Here is a 21,753-nt window from a genome sequence, read left to right on the forward strand (position 1 = left end):
GAAATTTAGATGTTGCTGGACTGGGAAGCTTCTTCAGGCTAATAAACAGGGGATGCAGATGAAGGATTGCAAGGGATTTTCCAAGGATATTCAGCTAATGATATTTATCTGAGTAGTGGAGACCAAGCTGTAATTCCTGTTGTTCTTAGGGATTGAAACAGTGTGGAATTTAAAAACCTCACATCTCTGAGTTTTATTTTCTCCCCTTTATACATAAAATTCAGTCATTACTGTTTCTCCAATGTTGCTACACGACAGTGACCAAGGAGAAATATTGTTGTATAAACACAGGAAAGCCTATGAACAAAAACCAAGTGATATGAAAAAGAAGAAATATGGATGTATCTGTGGCTGAGATGTCAAGGTTTAAACTAGATAGCTTATGGGTCAAATCAAGGCAGTCAACACACGGATAAATGGCATTTATGGCTGATTTTTTTAAAAGGTGAATTGTTAAATCTGATTTTGAAAGCTGTAGTGACAAAAGCTCTATGTATAGCTGTATTTTATTGTATAATGTCTTCTGTTTTTGTTTTTTTTTTTTTTTTTTTTTTTTTTTTTGCTGACACTGCTAAGGGGAACTAGCCCTTGTAAATCTTATTGGACTTGGCAGTCCTCTCTTACCTGACTTTAAGAGAAATGAAGACTTGATAAAATTTGTAATTGTTTAAACAGCAAAGGGAGTTAGGAAGAAAAAAAAATGTGGTCATTAGGAGAGTTCTGTAGCCTTCATGGGCTAATGGAAAAAAAGTAAAACATTATTTCATTGCTTTCTGCCTTCACGAAGGTTTTTGTTTTCATGTATCTTGTCTTAAGTAATTATAGAAGACTGTGTATTCCACGGCCTATACTGCACTTCACCTTGATCAGTAAATTTCCATGGATTTAGCATCAGGCTTTATAGTTATGTTTTCCAAAAATAAAACAGTACATGCTTTTTCTCTACCAAATCTGACTTAATTGTAAACCATGAATAAGATAGCTATATTTGATGGTTTGCTATAGTATAATTTGAAGTTGCGTACCTCTGCACTGATAAATAGAAATGAATTAAAAATGGACATTATTTTATGGGACAAATTGCTCTAAGTATCCCAGTGCCGCTTTAAAATACAGAGCCAGCAATTTAACGAAGAACACATGAGATATAACTTCCTTCCTTAAATTAGGAAACAAATATGACACAATGACAGCTTGTTCTGTGTGGGAGGGTGTTTTAAATGAAAATTTTTATTTTTCTGTGCATTTTTAACGTAGGAATCCAGGGATGTGCATAATCAGGAACAGTTAAGAGTGGAGAAAGCATGGCAGAAGTAATATTTTGAAGAGAAGCAGAATTAGATAGCTCTGAAATGCATTTTGCAAGTGGATAGCTCTTTCCATGAGACGAAGAATTTGGAATTAGATATATAATTGAACACTGTAGTACTTGATGCATAAAGTAATTCAGCCCAGAAAAGAAAATCCATCAGGATAGTTCTGGAGCATTGATTCATTTTGAAAATTTGAAATGAAAACGGAGTGCAAAGATCACCACTAGTCATGAAAGGAAAACAAAAGGCTGGGTTCCTTTGATTATCACAGAAATGGGAGATGGAGTGATAAAGGCAGAGTTGGTCTCCTCAGAAGGATTGGCTCCATTTTGCTTATTTTTCCTGTTTCATGTGTGTCAAGTGACTATTAAATAATTAATTGAGAATGGATGCCTTTCCCAACACCAATCATGTATTGATGGCTAGGAATAGATGATTTCTATTCAGATGAAGTATAAACAAAGCCCTGCCTGTAGCCAGTATTTGCACTGATTGCCACATTAAAGAAATAATAATAATTTAAAAACAAGTAAATCCATAATCATTAGAGAAAATTTGGAAAAAAATTAACAGCAAACATTAAACAATATTCAAATTGTATCTGGTCCCAACTACAATTTCTTTTTTTTTAACTTAATGGAAAAGTCTAATATTATTTTAGTTGCCTTTGTATTCAAAATACAGTAAGAATTATTAAAAATAAAATAAGAATATTCTTTTTTTCTAGAATGTCTTTAAACAACTTATACATCTATGGATTTCTAGAATATTTTCATTTAATGAGCTCAAGTTCATCCTTGCTCTATTTGTTCAGGCAGGCCTAGCAAGTTTTATTTATTTATGTATGTGGTGATGTAAAGAGAACACAAGGACGGTTATGTGTCATGATCCGGTTAGTGACAGAGGCTGGGTAAGAGCACCAACACCCTTATTCTCAAGCCCTGTATTTATCATGTCTGCTGAATAAGATTTCCAGTTTATTAGGTTTGATATTTTTTCAGATTCAGGGATTATTCAAAAGAAAAAAATATATATATATATATGGCTGATGGAACAGAACTAACTTATGTGTTTTAACCCTGAGAGTCAGCCTCAGACGTCACTATACAAGAATGTCATCGTTCCTGAATGATGGATGCTTATAGGGTACATAGCTTTTTCAGTGAATCATACCCATCTAAGTGCCCTGGGACCATTATTATTTAATAAGTTTCTACTTAAGGAGACTAATAATTTCCTAGCAGCTTAAAAGAATTAGTGAATTCTGTGGCTACCCAGTTAAAAATGAGAATAAAAGGCTGATCAATGAGAATTTAAGTTATATGTTTTACGATTTCCAGGTCCAGGTTTTACGCATTTTAGGGTCCCTTGTATGAAAATTTCATACTAGACTCTGAGTATCAATTTTATTCCTCTATGTAAATAGCCAGAAGCACATATGGCTTATGATGGCTGATTGCTTAATATCACTAAACATGACAGTGTGATAGATATCATTTAATAAAGCCTCTGCTTTCTATGACTTTACTAATGTGGCCAGACGGACAACCATATTCACTCACTCATTTATTCATTCATTCCTTTCTTTGTTCAACAAATATTGACTAAGTGCTTTGTATGTGCCTGAATCATAGGCCCAGGCAATACAATTGTGAGTAAACTCTCATCAATAGTTCCTACCTTAATAGGAAGGTAGAAACCTCACATTTCTTTGCGGAGGCACAGTAATTAAAAAATAAATAAATGAAAACTTTAAATGATGGTATGTATTTTGAATGACAGGTACATGGTACTTTGAGAACTTTAAAATAGTGTGAACAGACCTAATCAAAAAAAATTTTTCCTTACGGGTGATATTTAAAGTAAAATCTGAGAGATGAGAAGGAATTAGCCAGGTAAAGGCAGAGGAGAAGTATTAGGTCAGAAGCCTGGTGCAGGAGATGGCATAGCACATTCAAACAACTGAGGGAAGGCCCTTGAGTATGGAGCTCTTAGAGAGAGGAGTAGGGCCAGGTCATGTAGGGCCTTCTAGCCCATGTCAAGGATTTTAATCTTTATTGTAAAAATGATGAAAAAGCAATGGAGGGAGTTTAGTGTGGAAGGTAAGGAGGAGGGTATCATTATCAAATTTACATTTCAGAAATGTCACTGACTACAGTGTAGAGACCAGATTGATAGGGGCCTAGAGAAAAAGAGAAAGCATTATTTTCTGTCAGTCAGCAACATTTGTTAAGCACACACTGTAAACTGTAGATTGAACCAGGGGACATAGAGGAAAAGATTCTTTCTCTAAGGAAGTTAGAATCTTTGTGAGTTTGGTTATGTATAGAACTCTAAGGCCACTTGTTTGGAACACTGTGGTTCTACTTGTAAAATGCATTATCTGAACCCTTTATGTGGATTATCATGTGGTTTCTCTCAGATATACACATCAAATCTGTAGGCTCCTGGAGCACATTGGCAGTGCCATACTTTATTATACCCCCAAGTACCTCGCTCAACATGCCTTCCTTCTGACAGTATATATTGATTGATTGATTCTAGGCTTTCAGTATTTTAACTGCTACAGTAAAGGGAAATACTACATAGATACTTATAATTTTCGTAAGGTTAAAAAATTTTAAGTAGTTACCATATAGGTAGGTACTACACAAAAATGATTCAGAGATTTTGCCAGTTTTGTTTGAAGCCTACCATCTGAGGAAAAGGTGGATCACCTGTGCTGAGAAAGCTTTGAGTGGAATGGATAAATTCATAATTTTGATTTAGATAAAATGTTCTGGGAAGCTCTTAAAGCATAACAATGATCTATCAGAATAAGCTTATCTTGATTATAAACTAATAATCAAAACTGAGTTACCATTCTAAAATGCCACAGATGAGGTGGAATGTGTTATTTTAACTATTCTGAGATGCATTTGGATTATGCAGACTGTGGGACCATGCTGCCTGGTTTAAGTGGGCACACTCAAACTTTATTCCTCAATATTGTCATCTGCGAAAATGGTATAATAATAGTACTTACTTCATAGGGCTCTTACCAAAATTAAGCAGGTGACTTCATGTAAAGCTCTTAGAATAGTGTTTGGCACATAGTAAATATTCTTAAGTATCCACTTGCTATTTTTGTTACTATTATCACCACTACCACCAGCACCACTACTTCTACTGATACTATTTTCTTTAGGGCTACTGTCAAGCAAAATTCAAATATGGAACATTTTCCAAAAGTTTCAGCTTATAAAGAAAAGCAAAGAGTAAACACATTGAGCCTCTATTTCTGTTTTACACAGCTGTGCTCTAATGTTAACCATGTCTGGTTGTGATTCAAAATATTTAAAACATCATATTCTACTTGAGAATTTTTATTATGATTAAGTGAGCCTTTAACACAAAGGCATTTGTAAAAACTGTCACTTTCCATATAAACTAATACCTTTATCCATCCCGATCCTATACTTAGTGATTTTTACTATATTTATCCTAATGTAAAGGTATAGATATCTAATGGATCTATCCTATTTATATTTTGTCTTTGAGGCTTTTTGATACGTTAAAGTTATTTACATGTATGTTGCAGAGAAGCTAGGTAATATACTTGAGCTGTAAAAAGCTCAAGAAAGATTTCTTATAGTTATAAACATAATATTTTTAGTGTAAAATCATATATGCTAGTAACATCATGTTCCAGTTTTGGATAGCATTAAATGAAATGTGATAATTAAATGATTATTTAAGGAATCTCTGATTGACTGCAAAAAGGACAGGTACTATATAATATTTCTGTTATTCTTAGCTGCATTCTGAGTATTAGAACCCTGAGCCACACTGGTTTCTGAAAACAGGAACCACATTCCATATCCCTTTCTCAGTGAGCAGTTGGTGGCTACACCGTTCGTAGGGTTAACTCCTATAAATATACACTGAAAATTAGGCCTTATTAAGATACTCAGGTTTTGTTTTATTATGGAGATAATAAACCTATTATTAGAAGTTGTTACGCAAACTGTACTTTCAAAAAATTGCACAAGTATATTTGAAATAATTCAGAATAAATCATTTTTGCATTCCAAAAGATTTTAGTTCATTATGCATCACAGTATTATGCAAAACTCTTATACTTTTTCCTTGTGTATTTCTCTATAATTTTATGGCTCAGTCCCTTTCTATTAACTTGGAAGTGCAGGAATAGGTAGGTGTGTGTGGTCCTTGCTGAGTAGTAAGTCTTAAAATGTCTGAATTAAGTTTTGGGAAAAAAAAGGTTTTTTTGTTAGTTGCTTTAGAGCTCTTCAGAAATTGCACAGCTTTTTGGTTTTCTCTCTTAAGCATGGAGTCCATGTATTTCCACTTGAATATGAGAATGGGTACAATGCTCTCTCAGATTCTTTTCCTACAATGTTATTGTTTCCACAATGTGTGTAAACAGAATGTGGCATGGGGTCTGAAGAACTAAATTCCATGTGTGGCATTGCCTCTAAGTTGCTGTTAAAAGTAGAGTAAGGCTGCTAATGTCCTAATTTCAATTTCCAAGATTGCAAATTGAGAAACACCTAATCAGACTACTCCTGATTGTGAACCCCTGCTAACCTACCTCAAAGAGTGTTTGTGAGTAGCTGATACAGGTAAACTCTCAGAAAAACTTGAAAATTTAGAAGAAATATCTAATGGCAGCAGCATAGTGGCTCTAGGATTTGTGAATGTTAATAGTGAAAATGTTAAACTTGTTTCTGTAAATCTACTTTGAGGTCATTTTAGGTGAATTTTAGATCGTTTACACTCAACAGTAGGTGTAAGATTTGGTGGAGTTCTCTTAGTACCTATTGACACATTAATATAGACAAGCTAAATAAAGAGGGCAGTGGTCCCCTTGTTCCTCCTGTGTAAAATCTAAACAAATGAAATTAGTAACTTAAGGTAGCAACTGTATGAGCACGTATTGCATGATTCTATTTATGTGAAGTTCGAAACAGACACAACTAATCTATGGTGATAGAGGTCAGAATAGAAGTTACCTTTTAGTAGTGTTGATTAGAAGAGGACACAGTGGAGCCTTTGGCATGATCTGGGTGTGGTTACATGGGCATATATATTTGTAAAGATGCATGTATTACACACTTAAGATTTATGTACTTTACTGTATATAAGCTCTACCTGAAAAAAAAAAATCCTTCAGATTATGAAAGGAATGTTGCTCAATGAATACTAATGCACTGAATACATATAAAAAATTACTTACAAAAGGGTCCTTAATGTAAATCCATATTTACAAATCTTAGCAAAAGAGTCAAATATTTGTAACATAAATCCAATGACCATTCCAGGGAGCAAGTGTATTTATATATGAATACATCTAAGAGAAAGGAGAGAGAGTATTGTTTTAAATACCTTACAACCTTTGAACTTGTTTCCAATTTCTTGTGCTTTTATAATGGAGATAAAACATAGGTTCTTATTTTACATTTGCATCTGTTGAGTGAAAGTCTTACCAATACATTCAAGCAATGTATGTTTTCTAATTAGAACAACTCAACTGCTGGTATTTTAGGTAATTAGTAATCAGTAAGTTGTAAAAGCTCAAATATTTGAATGAGTGATTGGATATTGGGAAAAAAATCACTAGCCCAACTATACTGTCTAAATCTACAAATATATATGATTTCTCCCCCAAAATATTAGGCATCAAATTGTTTCAAAAGATGCACTAGGTGCCCCTACTTTAACGGTGCCATAAGCACTTCTTGAATGTGAATACAATTTAACATCATTCTGTTTAGAATCACATTTATTATACTTACTATTTAGTGTTTACTGAGTGAAAGGCATTGTACAGTATACTTTATCTGTTTTACCTCATTTATTCCTGCACCATCGTACTTGATATGTTTTATAAAATTCCCATTTTACAAATGTTAAAACTATGTATGTATTAGAAAAGCTAACTTGCCAAAAGTTCCATAGCTCAAAGGCAGAGATGAAATTTGAGCCCAGGTGTGTCTGTTGCCCCAGCAGGCAACTCTGTCCATTATATGACAAAACCTGTGTGTTTTAACAGACAGATAATGGCTGCTGAAAATGTATTCACTAGTTGTTAACTTGGTGCTAATTTGAATGGCCGATTTATAATAAAGCCTTCAGAATTGAGGATTGTGGCAGACCCTTACATTTAGTGCCGTTTCCTAATGTCATGATAGTAAAGAAATGGATTAGCTTGTCAGGATTCATCACACTTTGTTTCTATAATGCTTGCTTATTTGCTTCTTTTGTTGGCCTTCTATTCATATTATGCTTAAATAGGTTGATTGTACTCTAATGTAACCAGAAGTAAAGCCCCAGTATACTGCATCTAAAGAATAGTACAACTAATTCTTGATCTTTTGAATGAAAATACTTAGTTTTCAAAAAGCAAGCAACACAATTCTCATCTATTTCAGATTCTAGGAGATAAAATTATTGAAAATATCAAAAGTCCATGGTGATTCAGCACAAATGTAAAGACCTAGGCCGGTTCCCTAAGTAGGCCCTTCGTGAGAGTTGCTGAGTCAGAATATGGTTCTGCTGAAGATATAGATGATGGTACACTGGGCACTTAATTGAAATTACATAATGAGAAAATAGTGTCTCTTTTTGCACAAGTGAGTTTGGCTTCCCAACGCATTGCCTAAAATTGAACTTGGGAGTAGTTCTTAGAGTTAGAAAAATATATTTTCTATGCTATTTCTGGTATATATGAGAAACTATTATTGGAAAGAAGTGGGAGGAAAGTAAGACTGACCTGGTAAGATGAAGTGCTGATCTGGACTCTTGTCTAGTTACTTGTGCTCAAAACTATCTGGACTGTAATTAGAAATACATAGATGCCACATTATGGGAACAAGCGCTACTTCAAATAGCATTTTGTCCGGTTGGTTCCCAGGAGGGATCTGGTGGTCTAAAAGCTACAAGAGGTGCTGCCAAGAAGAGCAGTTGCCTCACTAGCATCCTAACACCAGGAGGGGCTTTCTGTGTTTAGTTATAGACATAATGAATTCTGTGTGGATGGCAATCCACAACGGAAGCAGCACTGATCACAGCTTAGGAGTTACTGTGGTTTGTGACCTAACGATACCTGTCCTTGTGTGTGGAACCAGCTAAGCTTAGGTGTTACTCAGTCACTGCTGGATTCAGCAGAATGAACCGCCCCAGTCCAGCAGAGGCAAGGAAATTAAAGACTCAGGTTTTTCTTCTAAGTAATGATGTCTCTCTATAATTAAGCATGCCTGGAGTCTCCTTAGGGAAGTAGCTGGCATGGCAGCATATAACTATAGCTGCTGTATGGAAGATACCACCTTCCAGCTTAAGCTCTTCGTCTTGAGTGCAAAATTGATTTTTTTCTGCAAATAATGTAGTTATTTATTTAAAATTACTATGTGTGATGTTTAAGGTACTAAATGTTTAATTTATCCAGTTGAAAACATTGTAAAAATAGGAAGCTATATATTGCATTTCATGACCCAAATGCACAATTACATGTGCAGGAGGATACATTTATGAACCCCTATTTTAAAAATTGCACCAACTTTCTGTGAAGTAAAGTATTGAGATATTTTAAAATAATGAGACATTTGTTTTTGATACATAAATGTATGTCTGTGTATATGCATATAAACAGAGATATACACAAAAATATGACGTGTACAAGAAAATTACATAATGTAAGCAGAGAAGGATATTATTTAAAAGTCTTAGAAATCATATTAAAATCCTCAAAAATATATATCGGTTAAACACATCATTAAAATGTCTTTATGATTTAAAATAGTCTATATATGTATTTTTTCTATACAAGACCTTAGAAACCGAAAAAAATTTATCTTTTTTATTTTTTATTTTTTTATTTTTGGCCGTGTTGGGTCTTCGTTGCTGCACGCTGGCTTTCTCTAGTTGTGGCGAGCAGGGCCTACTCTTCGTTGCGGTGCGCCGGCTTCTCATTGCTGTGGCTTTTCGTTGCGGAGCACAGGATCTAGGCGCACGGGCTTCAGTAGTTGCAGCACGCAGGCTCAGTAGTTGTGGCTCACGGGCTCTAGAGCTCAGGCTCAGTAGTTGTGGTGCACAGGCTTAGTTGCTCCGCGTCATGTGGGATCTTCCCGGACCAGGGCTCGAACCCGTGTCCCCTGCATTGGCAGGCGGATTCTCAACCACTGTGCCACCAGGGAAGCCCCAGAATTTATCCTTAAAGTATGACAAATGACTTTCTGTGATCAGGCATAGTGTTAAGAGATTTTGAGGTTTTTGCAAAGTAGCATTTTCATACTATTGATTAAAACATCCCAATTCTTCCTGGGGGTTGTATGAAAGACTAAATGTTTGTCTTGCTCTAAGATTTCTCTGACAGTTACCAAGAGTAATTTACTTTGATGAAACTCTATTATTATAAAATAATAATAGTTATTCTTTAACTATCTATTGGAATGAGCCACAATTATGTTCAAAAAGGTGAAAAAAGTTAAGCTAATATTAATAATGACTTCTTTAAAACTTTCATACATAAGAAAACCAGGAGGTTAAACTTACTGAGCTCCCAGTGAGTTCAGTATAAGCTAAGACCACCACAGGAATATTTTGAAACCGCCAGCCAGTTTTTTAAAAAGTCACTAATAGCCCCCAAACCTCTTTTACCAGAGTAGGTAGGGAATCTATACAAAATTTTGTTTTTAATATTTAAATGAGGCATTTATAAGTTTCAGAACGTGCCTCATTGGTCAGTTTCTTTCATTGTATGGGAATTTTTTTGATATATGCATCATTAATTCTCTCTTCTTCTGGCCTTTTACACCTTTGTTCAGATTAGAATGGTAGAGTTAAAACAATATGACTTTCTTCTACCACAATTTATTTTTTTTTTGACTCAAATAACATTTAAAGTTTTTTTTTCTTGAATTTTATCCATTGTTTATTCTTCTTCAGCTCTCTACCTTGATTTCCTTCATCAAAGTACAGGCAGAGGTAGAGCTTCATGAATTAGAATAATTCTTCACCTGGGGATGGTGCTCCTCTCTGACTGTTAGCAAGAGCTGTCCCCTTTCCCAGAGGTCACTGGAAATAAAGAAAAATGATGGGTGCCTCTCCCTCCCCCAGACTCAGGACATTATTCATCCTGGACAAAGTCCCTGTTTGCATGACACAGAAAATGTGTTTCATCCTAAAACAGAGGCAATATAGATTTGGATTGGGGCCAAATATATAATCTTGGCGTGTCTTCTGCCCATAAGAGATGAAGGGTGGAAGGGTGATGAGGCCTCAGCGAAGTTGTGAAGCTTGGGATGTGTGATAATTGAGAAAATGAGACAGAAGACTGAGAAAGAGGAACAGGAGATAGGAAAAAAGAAGATGATGGGGGAAAAAGGAGTGTTGGAGAAAAAGGTTAATTGAGAGAGAGTGGAGAACTTACAGAATTTAAACAACCAGAACATTGAGAGCTGGTGACTTAAAATACAAAAAATCACACATCTGATTAGTGGAGGAGAGAACAAGAATATACATTTCTTGACTTCTAGTCCTGGGATAGAGCTGAAGGCAAGCAGAGGGGGAAGAAAAAGACAAGGATAAACATATTATTGTCTACAATTCAGTCATAGAAACTATAATCATTCTTTGTCTTTGGCAATGTGTCATTGGGCTTTTTCCTACTAATACCAATAAGAACAACAACAATAGCAAAATTGTACATAACTCATACTCTGTGTCAGACACTATTTTAAGTTCTTTACTCATATTAATTCATTTAATCGTCCCCACAAACCTATAAGGTAGGTGCTATTTTCTCCATTTTAAAGATGTGAAAACTGAGGCCCACTAGGAATTTGCAAAGCTGGTATTCTAACCAAGGCTGCATGACTCCTAAGGCCATGCCCTGAACTTGTAATTCCTTCTTTTTTAATATTAAAATAGTGACTGTGTATCCTCTATACACTCTTTCACGTGTAAGAATCTCCCCTGTGTTTAAAAGATGCCTGTATAAGCTAATACAATTTCATATTTATTTTTCTCCCCTTCTCTTAGTATTCCATTTAAGTGTTTAATAACTTTTTCTGGGCAGAATTTCTTCCTTAAATTTAATGAAAATCCTTTCTCTGCTGACATAAATTAATTTATTCTTGTTACGTCCTCAGTGCAAATAAAATTCATATAGTCAGTATCCCCTTGACTTATCTTAATCTGCCTAAGAGAAAGAGTACTGTTTTCACTGAACTAAAACATTTCAGATCTCCCTTCTGTGAAACTGGTCTGACATTCAGCCTCCTTCTCCTGGTAACTGCCTGCTTTATTTATTTTACTCACTATTACTCCAATTCACTAATACTCTTCCAAAGGTTAGTTCCCAAAATGTATTGCAATCCTCTTGATATGTTCGTTAGCATTGTTGCACTTTCATGGGCTCCCTAACCGTTCCTCTCCCTTCTGTCTGACTTGCTAATTTCCTTTTATACCTTGGAAATGGCATTGGCAAGGGCTTCATAAAATCCTTGGTAGGTTGTTGTTACCTGGTGGTTAAAAAAAAAGGTCTCTGTCATTAGTGTCTGTAGATCAGGCAGTCCAGGATTGTGTAAAGGGAAGAGTCTTGATAGCATTGCATTTTTAAGCCAGAAAAGTAGGCCAGAAAAATATGAGCTGACCAACAGAAAAAAGAATTTGGACTAAGAAAAATGAGCAGTGGTAGCCTGGTCCACAGAGCGCTAACTAATGGAAATGGATTTGAGCAAGATTGTGTTGATGTAGGCCCAAGGAAAGAGTAAACAACATTTGCTTGTAATTCTAGTATAAATGTGAGAACAGGCCAGCGGAAGTGGTGGGCAAGTATCTATTCCTGGAAATCCTTAACAATAGCTTAGACAGACAACTGCTGCTCTTAAATTGTTTAAGATGTCCCTTCTTCTGATCAGAGGCCTGGACTAAATGACCTTCAAAATACATTTTCAGCTCATAGTTATGTAAATAATTGTACTTTTGGGAAAACTTTTAACATACGAATCTTCCAAGTATGAGATAGAAATAGCCCAAGACAACACCCACCCCTAAAAAAAGCTCCCCCAAACTACCCCCTGACAAAAAAAAGAAAAAAAAAAAACCCAGAAAATCTATTTTAAGAGTGTCTGAAGTTAAAATTCACAGATTCGTTTGAGTAAAATATGGCACCAACTGCTACAGAGCATGAATTACTTCCCCAGTTGCCTTAACTTGCTGTGCTGCATACAGGTGTCCCTGGAATCCACTCTGGGCGGGCTCTCTGCCCATATGCTTCTGTTTGCCCTGAGCCAGCTGCCCTTGTTGTCCTCTTTACCCAGTGGATTGCCCCAGTTTCATGTTTCCTTCAACGTGGTTGAGCTCGAGTTACAGCTGCTGCCTGTATCTCAGCTCACCTTGTACTTGTTCATGCTGCCATCTCCAGGGTATCCTCCTGGTACTGAATCCACATCCAGCAGGTGTGATATTTCTGCCATGCCACCTCACTGCAGCACATTCGAGTGGTATCACTCCCATATCAAGCCTTTTATATTCTGGGTCATTGCTCTTCCTCTGAGAAATACAGCTTTGGATAAAAGGGGTTTTAGCACTGGTGTGAATTCTTCCTGGAGAAGGATGAGATGAAAGGGCGAAAAATAGTTTTTGAGTTAAAAACAAAACAAAGAAAATAAAACCAAAGCAACAACCATTCACAGCATTAAGAACACTTTTTTACGGGTACTCTGTACACTTTTTTACGGGTACTCTGTAATGTCCATGGTTTCTTAGTACAGCCAGTTACACAAGCCAGAAATCTAGCTTTATCTTTGACCCCTATGTTTTTGTCCATTCGTGAATTCATTCATAATTGCAAAACCACTTACTAAGAAGCTGTCCTACACAAGACGAGATGTTAGCTCTTAACATCTCAGAGGTGTTAGTTCACCTTTGTGTTCTCAGCAATTTTGAAGTTAGGCAGCACAAATGAAAAGTGTTGAGACCTAAATACAAGTATAAAAATATCAGGGATCAAAAATGTGAATAAATCTCACTATTAATCGTAGTATATGAAGATCTATAATAGGGTACACATGTGTGCCATTAGTGATATTATTAATGATATCCTCAGTTGTAAAAATGAGCCTTTTTGAAAAATGCAGAATGCCTATGAACAGTGAGAAACATAAATCCTTTTAAAAATTGCACTTAATGGATTGTTTCACACTCTCAATTAAGTCACCATAATTTCAAATTACTCTAATCACTAGTTTCTTTTCTATTAAAAGGAAATAGTTTGTAGTAAGTCTTTAGAAAGTTATAGAGGATGTGTAGAAAAAGCATTGGATTAATGAATACTGAGTTTGTTTTTTCCTTGTTTGACGACAAGGAAAACCAGGAAACTTGACTTTTTTTTTTTTTTTTGGTGAGACACTGTGTTTGGTCACCACTGGTCTAAGGATTGAAAGGGGGAACAAGTCATGTTCTAGTGGAGTAGGCTGGCAGATACATGCATAAATGATTTCAATATAATGCATTAAATACTGTCACAGAGATGAATATTTAGTGCTACTAGAAGTCAGAAAACAAAGGGGTTAATCATGTACCTTCAGTGACTAAGTTCACTTGATTCATAAATATATTGTCACTGATACACATTACCTATTGTCTGTAATGGTGAAATCAAGTAAATGGAATCAACTCAAGTATTAAGTAATTGGCTAAATAAACCATGGTAGACCCATATATAGCACCTCACAATATAACATGAATGAGGTGTATCTATTTAAATGGTAATGAAAGCATGTTAAAAATATTTTGTTGGGGCTTCCCTGGTGGCGCAGTGGTTGGGAGTCCGCCTGCCAATGCAGGGGACACGGGTTCGTGCCCCGGTCCGGGAAGATCCCACACGCCGCGGAGCAACTAGGCCCGTGAGCCACAAGTACTGAGCCTGCGCGTCTGGAGCCTGTGCTCCACAACGGGAGAGGCCGTGACGGTGGGGGGCCCGCGCACCGCGATGAAGAGTGGCCCCCGCTTGCCGCAACTGGAGAAGGCCCTTGCACAGAAACGAAGACCCAACACAGCCAAAAATAAATAAATAAATTTATAAAAAAAAAAAAAATTTTTGTTTAGTAAACATAATCAAATTGCAAATACATGTATGTACGTACACACACATACATATATACACAAAAATATGATTGTATGTATACTTATTTATGTAAAAAATGTAAATAATTTATAAAGATCAGGTGTTAAGAGGGAGTAAAGAAAATCTATTTAAATTGTTTGCAAGATAAATATGTTTGCAAGTACAAGACCAGATTAATAAAAGAAGTTGGTGACTCCATATTGAGGGATTTTCAATCAGATTTTGAAATGTCAAACTAATAGTCCATTTCAGAAGATCAGACTCTTATATGACTTTCCAGGGATTTGTATTATCATTCTACGTTGAACATTCTGTTATAGAAATAAAAACAGAATGTTCATATTGTCAGAACAGAATATGGCACTAATCTCACAGGATATATTCTGAAAGAATATCATGAAAGAGAGAATTATAGAATTTAAATGCTGTGTAATTCCAAGGATTATTTTTTTTTTAACTTAGACCCATTTGTCAGGTTGAACGATAATTCTCCTGGTAATTAACAAAGGGATCCTGATAAAGTGCAGGGACTGGGAGCAGATGTAATGTTTCTGTTCAGCAGAGTGATTTCTGTTAATGTCCCATTTACGACATCTTCCCCTGTTCTCACACATCTCCAATACCAAATTGGAGAGATGGCTGAATAGGCCAGTGCTGTGTCTCAGATTGGTTTCAGAGTCACGTGTATTACCATTCTTCCTAATGGAAATCCTAGAAACTTCTGAGAAGTTCCAAATGACTGGCAAGGCTCTCCTGCTTTACTTCATACACATGTATGTTATCAATAATTACTTAGTTGACTCTTTAATTTGTCCAAATTTGTGCAGGCATAATGGAAACTGACAATGCAATTTTCCATTGAAAATTGTAAATGGGTGACTAAGCTGAGTAATTCACCTCCTTCCCGTTCCTTTTGTACAGATATCTTATGCTACACCAGGATGGCTATACTTTGAAAATAGCTCATCTATATTCATTCACCCATGCGTATAAATTGATTTGCATGCTCGTTTTGCGGTTTCCAAATATGCATTTGTTGCATAAAGTTTTTCATATCTAACCCAAAATGGCTCTTTTACCTCTTCCTCAAAAATTTAGCTGGTGTGAGCCAACCACACATGAAATTCACATACTTCCAGGACTGGATTTCTATAGAAAATGCTAAAAGCTGGAGAGGGAAGGCTTAGATCTTGCCATTGGCCATAATTTCTAACTAGGATCTTGCTTTTATGGGTCAGATCCTTGAAATTACTCAGGGCAAGATTGAAATTAAGTGACAAGAATTTATTCAGACTATCCAGATTATTCGCCAACTCATGATTTTTATGAGAACTAAAGGTATTCAGTAGAATAATTAGTTTATGGATTGTGTCTTTTGCTTTTCCACAAATTAGCTATACCTTATTGGACCTTGGTTTCCTTAACTGTGTATGTATGATTTTTCCAGTTTAAAAAAAAAAATATAGACACACCAAAGTTAAATCAATAATGTGATTTACCCCAGCAAATAATACTAATATTATCACTAAATTAAAGGCAATCTCTTGAAAAATATAAATATCTTTGTACAAGCTTAAAAAAAAAGTCTAACAAAATGTTTTGTGGCTATGACCATTTATAAATAGAAAATATTTTAAGTTAGGAAATTATCATTATGTTGATGGCTTTTGGTATTCACTGAGAACCTTTTATACATAACTAAAATTATACATTATGTGAAGTAAAATTAATAGTATGTTTTTAAAATGCCCTGAGTAGTAATGTTCAAAAGAAGGAAAGGATTGATGTTTACTGATTGTCTACTACATACTGGTGTTATCAATTTTATATGTTATCTCATTTAATTCTTACCACCACAAACCAGATTTGTTTAACTATCTTCATTTTACGTTTAGGAAAACTAAGGTGCAGAGAACCTGTGTAGTAAGGAGAGAATTTGAACACAGGCTTTATTTCATCTACACCCCAGGCTTTCCCCTGTGTCCTCACTGTCAGACGTGGATGGACCTAGAGGGTGTCATAGAGTGAAGTGAGTTAGGAAGAGAAAAGCAAATATTGTATAATAACGCATATATGTGGAATCTAGAAAAATGATATGGGTGATCTTAGTTGCAAAGCATAAATAGAGACACAGACGTAGAGGACAAATGTATGGATACCAAGGGGGAAAGGAGGGGGATGGGAGGAATTGGGAGACAGGATTGACACATATACATTATTGATACTATGTATAAAATAGACAACTGATGGGAACATGCCCTATAGCACAGGGAACTCACCTGATGCACTGTGGTGACCTAAATGGGAGGGAAGTCCAAAAGGGAGAGGATATCTATATGTGTATGGCTGATACATTTTGTTGTGCAGTGGAGGCTAACACAACATTGTAAAGCAACCATACTCCCAATAAAAATTAATTTAAATAAATAAATAAATAAATAAAATAGAAAAAAATAAAATACCTTGTGTAGACTCTGTGGAGTCATAGATACAAACGATCAAGAGTCAACCTATTTTTAGAAAACATACTAGCGTTTGAGCTATTGTCAAACTTTGAGAGTATTTCTTTGATTTGGAGTCAAGTTTGCTTTAATTTGACTTTTGTATTTTTCTTTTTACCTCATCTCTTTTATGTATAGGTGAATGTATTTCCTAACTGAATGATATATTGCTAGTAATGACAATAAGAAACCTCTAAATATGGTTTCCAGAGACTTTACAGGAAGACTGTAGGCAAACCTCAAAATACATAGAAGGTTCCTTGTTTTCTACTATTATTTTTGTCATCTGATCATTAGTGTGTTTCTGGTTTTATGTCTTTTCCTTCCACCCTGTAAAAGAGTCATTTTTCTTTTTTACTGTTTCTTCTTCTCTTAGGGCTGTATCACCTTTTGATTTTTTTCATTATATTTTAGCTTATTTTTCATCATAGAACATTCAAACAATATATCTACTAAGATGACAGTTATTGAAAAGAAGGAAGTATCTCATAGAATTCTATACTATTCTCTGCAAACCATAATTCTATGGATTTGTCCACATTTTAGCTAAATATATTTTTGGTGATATTTTAACTCAAAATTTACCTAGCTTAAGAAATGACTATTCATGTAAAAATGCATCCCATGAAAATGTTTATTTAACCAATATTACTCTTTTCTCCTTTTCAAAAATGTATTGACAGTAGTTTCAGAAACATCATTTTTATAAAAGAGAAATAATACATAAAACACAAAGGAAAAGTACATTCTTAATTGTGTAGTGTTAAGTACATATTATGCAGACTTTTCTTAAATCCTTAAACATTTCCAGGTAACTTAATTTGACATTGGGGTTGATTTCATAAATGACTCATAAAGAAAGTATATTTTTGTTCTCCTCTTATATCACCAAAACTTCTGTAAATAATCCCAAAATTATAGTACAATATGCACATTTTTGGCCCTCCTTAGATTTCAAAACCCCCAAATAGGTATGTCATCAATTTTTCTTTGGGCAATAATTTTTTTCTCTGACTACTAACTATGGATTCCAGAAATAGTTCAGAAAATTCTAATTTTTCCTAATCTTTTGATAATGATCTGAAAATATATCCAATTACATAACAAAGAAAAGATACTATGTTACAAAATGAAATTCTGAAGTAAAAATGGATCAATAACTATAGCTGATTATAGTATTTAAGGTGATAATGTGTCACAGAGAAATTTTAAAACATTTATGACATTTAAAGTAGTATTTAGAGGCACTGAGCTTAGATATTAGGGATATATTTGTGATCAGACAGGCCTGGTTCACTACTCTTTGGGGTTTATAATCTACGAGTGAATATAGACATGTAGAAGGTCAACTATAATGCAGAATGACCACTAGTGATAGAGTACATGCAACTCAGACTGAGGAGGCAGAGAGAGCTTTCCAGAGGATAAGACAGCTAGCATGAGACGTGAATAAGAGTCAGCTAAGGGAACAGGAAGGAGAAGAGAAAAGAGTATGCAAGATGAGACTGTGCCTCATTGAAGGGTTTAGAATTTGTGGTGCTCGGAGAAAAAATGGTAAAGGTGGCTAAATACAAGCTGCAAACTAAGCTTTGTAAGTCTTGTAAGGGGCATGAATTTATCTTTTGAGTTTGTGGTGGAGTCATAAGAACAGGTAGTAATATAAGATTATGATTTTAGAAAGACCACTGTGACTACGTAGATCTTGGATGGAAAGCAAAATTGGAAATAAATAACTGTAGACCCACATGATTACAAAGACATGTCAGGGTCTTGTAAGAAAGATCTATGACTGCCAATAGACTTAGACATGTTTTGAAGACCGTTAGCTTCCACAGTGAGTAGAAACCCAATGAAAAGTGTAGATTTGTTCTTAGGAAATAAAGGGAGGCATAAAACTGAGTGATTAGAGTAAGGGTAAACTAATTGTCAAGTTAGGATGAAGAGGATGTGGAATGAAAGAGAAGGATTTATCAAGAGTGAAATTCAGAGGAAGATTTAGGTTGTAGATCCAGTTAAGAGAGTAATTGAAGGAAAGCAGGAGTGACATAAATGAAAATATCACAATAAAATTTTGGCTAATTTTTGCAAACAGCTAGATTTAGGCAGGCATGAATATTCTAGAGACTGTTCAATATCTTCTGTCTTGTGGGACAAGATTTTATTCATTAAGTTTCACCATTGTCTAAAATTAATATCCCTCAGGACTTTCCCCCTTCCTTTGATTTGTTTCCATGCTTACCAAGCACACTTTTCATTTTAATCCAAACTTCCAGTAATCTTGGCACAAGAGAAGTGTTTCTCTAGATGGGCAAAGAAGTGTTTCTCCCAGTTACTGATATTCCTCTCATTTCAAAATAATACATTCACATAAAAATTCATAGGTGAAGAAAAAAAAAAAACCCCAGCAAAGTACTGTACTCCCAAATCCCTTTTTAATAAATGTTTATTTATAAGGTCATGTACTTTAAAGTTACTTTCATGAAACTTAATATTCTAAAATGTTCATAAGTTTTAAAATATGTATATTTTGCCATGTTATAAACTATCAACTAGGTCAGTGAAATGCCCAAAGAAAATGCAAAACATTGTCAAAAGGGAGAGAGTAGGGAATGAGGAGCAGCCAAAGTCAGAAATAACCTGTATTGACAGCAAACATTTATTTAGTGGCTGCTGTGTCTCTTTTGGGCTTTGCATATTTCCTTTGTTTTTTCACCCAGAATCTGTTTACTTATGCTGTCCTTTTTCACCTGTGTAGGACTTTGCTTGTGGTGGGTGTATGAGCAGCAGTTTCCCTGATACCAGTTCCACCATCCATGGGAGAGGTAGCCAGGCTCTGAGCTAGGGCTTCCCTGCTTCACCTCCAGAAACCGGGAGATATGGCTGAGCTTTTTTCAAGTTTCCTTTAAAAACCAAGAAATGAGAGTCCATCTAGGATAAAGGCAAATAACTACTTAATTGTAATACATCTAGTTTATCTGGTTATCTTTTGCACAGATAGTTTTTTTCAATTAGAATTTCTTCCATGTCTCGTATAGCCACCCAGAATCCTGTGTGGAGGTAGACTATAACCAAATAAATCAATTTTAAATAGAATATTTTGATGATTAAATGTGATACTAAGTTTTGGAAAGTAAATTTCAAGAAAAGTTTTAATAGCTACCATAATTCATCTGTATTCTCTTCTCATTCTGGAGTATTTAGTGATTAGAATCATCTGTGAAACTGACCTGAAACAGTGCTCTCAATGGTATATAATCTTTATTTTAGTTTGTAACGTGCTACAGGTTAACTAATAAATGTAAAGCAGTTAAACAAAGATCTCACATTACTTCAGTGGTACGTCTTAGCTTGGCCCATTAGCTAAGGTCAATAATTTCACTTTGGTAAATCAGTTTTTCAGAAGTGCGTAGTTCCTTCAAGACCCTCTATACAGTTGACCCTTGGACGATGAAGATTGGTGTGCTAACCCTCTGCACAGTTGAAAATTAGAGTACAACTTATAGTCAGCCCTCTGTATGTAAGGTCCTCTGTATCCACTGTTCTGCATCCATGGATTCAACCAACTGTGAATTGTGTAGTACTGTAGTATTTACTATTGAAAAAAATCCACATACAGGTGAGCCCACGCAGTTCAAACCCATGTTGTTCAAGAGTCAACCGTACTTGTGAGTTGTTTTACCTTATGAGAGCTGCATATAAGAGAAGTTCAAGTGAGTAGAATTTAGGGATACTCCTGGATAGTTATAAGTAAAACCTCTCCTCCTCCTCCTTTTTTAAGTTCATTAAATTCACCAGTTCCTTCAACTGGAGGAGTCTTATATATGAATGCTTGAACTCATTATTAATTTGTCACAAAATCAAGAATTTACTAAGAAATGAAAATATCTTTGAAAATGTCCAAGTTATAGAATCTTTAGAATTTTGGAGTTAGAAGAGACCATGAAGAGATATACTACAACGACTTTTTTAGAGATGAACAAACTGAGACAAAGAGAAGTTGGAGAATTTTCCAAGTCACAAAACTAGTTTCATAGCCATAACTAGAACACAGGCCCAGCACAATTTCCATCTTCCATTTTCAGGTAGCAAAGAAAATAACACTTCAAAAATTGTATTCCATCATCCTGTACACATGATGTAATATTTCTGATGATGTGTCTCCTTTGTTATCTTTTGGTTACATTTAAAGAGAATTCTTATCCCTATCTGGTCTGATTGGGTAACTTCCTTCTCAGGTTCATGGAAGAGGCTTTCAGATTCATAACAAAGCTCTTTGTATGCACTGGAAAATAAATGTGTTTTTCTTAGGGAAAGTCATTTTAACAAATTCATCATTATAGAAGCCTCTTAGTTTGTATTTTGGAACACAAAAGCAATGGTGTACTATAGCAAATAAATCAAAACCCTCACAATATGGAGTAAGATTCTGTTTTTTAGGAAGGCATGTCAATTGATTGAAAGAGTACTTTCCTAGAAACACTACAGTTTAATAATGCTTCTGATTGTGTCATAAAAGTTTTTTTAGTGTATTGTGTCAGCTTTAGGAAATGTCATTAAATATAGCATTTTATTTTTTCAAATCAAGAATGCTGCCCATATTAATAGCATGATTGGGGGAGAGTTTATTTTTTAAATAATGTGTGGCATGCCTAAATTTTGATAAAATGAAATTCAAATGTTCAGTCTGAGAGTGCTATTTGAAAAGAAGAAAAAAAAGATACTCCTAAAGAAGAAAAAAAAAGTACTCCTAAAGAAGAAAAAATAAGTACTCCTAATTGGTCTCCCTTTAGGGGAGCTTGATAAAACTGGT

General features: G+C 35.1%; 1 protein-coding gene across 21 annotated transcripts in view; it reads left to right on the forward strand.

Annotated features, from left to right (window-relative positions):
• NRXN1 (neurexin 1) overlaps nucleotides 1-21,753 on the forward strand; it is a 1,116,259-nt gene that overhangs the window by 5,617 nt on the left and 1,088,889 nt on the right. The gene's annotated exons all lie outside the window — the stretch shown is intronic.

Source organism: Balaenoptera musculus, chromosome 13 (genome assembly GCF_009873245.2).
Source record: "Balaenoptera musculus isolate JJ_BM4_2016_0621 chromosome 13, mBalMus1.pri.v3, whole genome shotgun sequence".
Taxonomy (NCBI): Eukaryota; Metazoa; Chordata; class Mammalia; order Artiodactyla; family Balaenopteridae; genus Balaenoptera; species Balaenoptera musculus.